Source organism: Helianthus annuus, chromosome 14 (genome assembly GCF_002127325.2).
Source record: "Helianthus annuus cultivar XRQ/B chromosome 14, HanXRQr2.0-SUNRISE, whole genome shotgun sequence".
Classification (NCBI taxonomy): domain Eukaryota; kingdom Viridiplantae; phylum Streptophyta; class Magnoliopsida; order Asterales; family Asteraceae; genus Helianthus; species Helianthus annuus.
This window is the reverse complement of record NC_035446.2, coordinates 89,123,712-89,126,274: the sequence shown is the minus strand read 5'-3', so window position 1 is coordinate 89,126,274 and position 2,563 is coordinate 89,123,712. Positions and strand designations below refer to the sequence as shown.

At 36.0% G+C, this 2,563-nt stretch overlaps 1 non-coding gene across 1 annotated transcript; it reads left to right on the top strand.

Annotated features, from left to right (window-relative positions):
• The first annotated feature begins 427 nt into the window (after nt 1-427).
• Nucleotides 428-499, top strand: TRNAG-UCC. The gene has a single exon. It is a non-coding gene; the product is annotated as a tRNA-Gly (tRNA).
• Nucleotides 500-2,563: the final 2,064 nt, after the last annotated feature.

Genomic DNA, 2,563 nt, shown 5'->3' with positions numbered 1-2,563 from the left:
CTTTGGCATTTACTTCTTTTTCCACCCATTTAAACTCATTTTTCCAGAACCTATCAATACAAAAACTAATTAGAGTAAGATATTTTTATATCAACGTCTATTCATTAATAACATTATTAATATAAAATAAAGTGTGCTTAAAATGTACTGATTAAAAAACAAAACTTATCAATTTGACCATTTTTCTATTAAATTAATTTAATTTTAGTCGTTTTAGTGGTAAAAGATGTGACATAAGTGTCAATCGATGCAGATCATTGTTCTACGACCTTAGGCAAATGGATGCCTTGCCATGGAGGTTGATAAGTGTTGTGGTTTTTCTTTTTCATATAGTCGTTTACAAAACATTGGACATGATTTCATCACATTTTCTAAAGTATTAGAATTAGAAATATAAATTAAGAAAATTGCACTTAAAGAACAAGATGCGTTTGTAGTCCAACGGTTAGGATAATTGCCTTCCAAGCAATAGACCCGGGTTCGACTCCCGGCAAACGCATGTTTTTGTTTTTTTTAGGCTATCAACTTTCAACTTTTGCTTAGGTTTAGTGGTCTCTAGGGATGCAAACGAACCAAACGTTCGTAAGTTCGTTTTAGTTTGTTACTTTATTAAACAAACGAACACGAACAAGAAATTTCGTTCGTTTAGTTAAATGAACAAAGGCCGCGTTCGTGAACGTTCGGTAACGTGTTCATTTGTGTTTTTAGTTTTTATATTTTATTTTAATACTTCAAAACTCCGACAAATTAAATATCTAATAAGTGTAAGTGTATTATATATTCTGTTCATGAACATTTTTTTGTGTTCGTTTATTTCCATTTGTGTTCATGAATATTAGTTTATGCTCATTTGTATTTATCAACGTTCGTTTTGTTCGTTGCCTAAAATTAACGAACAATTCATTTCCTTAACAACGAACACGAATATAGAATCTCGTTCCATAGTGTTCGTGAACGGTTCGCAAACACATATATTTCTTAACAAACGAACACAAACAAGGTTTTGTTTGTGTTCGTTTCGTTCGTTTGCAACCCTAGTGGTCTCTACTGGTTACGAGCGTAACTAAGAAAATGGACTCATAAGTAATTTTCTAAAACTTATTACTCAGTTTATTATTTAAAATGAGAACCATCTTGAGTTGTGAGAACCATGAGAACTATGTCTTCCAAAATGTTTTTCGAAAAAAAATGAGAAAAATGCCCGGATAGTCCCTGTGGTTTCGCCTTTTTTCACCTATAGTCCCCAACTTTCTAAAATTACCTGAATAGTCCCCAACTTTTTCAATTTCGTTCCCGGATAGTCCCTGGCGCAGATGAAGGTTAATTTTCTCAGTTAAGTGGGTGTGAAATGACAAAAGTACCCTTTCTAGTAAAACCCCTAAAAATCCATCCTTTCATTCAGATCAACCACCACCACCACCACCCTCCACCGGAGAACCACCACCTCCGCCATCATCACTACCACCACAACCACCCTCCGCCACAACCACCACCGCCGCCATCATCACCACTGCCACAACCACCCTCGACAATCACAATCGTCACTTATACTGTCCACCTTCTTTTACACCAAAGATTCAATTCCAAATTTAAAACCTGCAACTATTCTTCAAGACCTTCAATCCTAAAACACTTCATCACTACAACCATTAATTAAAAGCTGAACAACACCTGCAAATCCCGTTCCTTTTCTTTTTCTAAATCAAACAATCAACACAACAAAAGTTCTCAATAGTTGAAAAAAATCAAATCTGTGATGCGATTCAGATCTGATTCTCAACAGTCCCTACATCGCACACAAGATCTGATCCCTTTTTTCGTTTTCTTTGAGTAACAAATCTTTGCTGCGACATCCTAAAACATTTAACCTTATATAGTTTACTTACCAAAACAATACATAAATTATCAACTTGTAAACTAACAATTTAATTCATATGTTCAAAGGAGAATGTGTGATATCAAATTCTGAGAATCAATTTAATCTATATGTTCAAAGGAGAATGTGTAATATCAAATTCTGAGAATAAATTTGTTAGTTTCATTCAAGATCAAGATGGGACTCGCACTGAACTTAAAGATGCAACTTAGTAATATCTTTTATAATAGGAAACCAAGTACCTCTCCAATGTCAACATGGTTGATGTGATGGGTAAACGCCAATCCCGCTGAAGTGCTATCCACTCACTTGATGAAAAAGGGAACATGAATTAGTCAAGATATTGGGGAGGGGGAGAAACAGAATCAAAACTTCATGAAATTTGAAAGCTTATTAAGGGGTGGAGTGGTGTTTTAATGGCGGAGATGGTGGATGTACGGCGGAGGTGGTGGTTCTCCGGTGGAGGGTGGTGGTGGTTGTAGTTGATGGTGAGTGTACGGATCTGAATGAAAGGATGGAGGTGATGGTGGTACCGGGGAGAAAGAGTAGGGAGAGAGAGAAAGGGAAAATTGGTGACGGTGATTTGGTCATTGGTCGGAGAGAAGAAAAGGGGAAAGGGAAAGGGGTGGGGGTGGGTAAAAGGTTAGGTTTTTTTTATTAATTATTAAGGGTATTTTTGTAATTTCA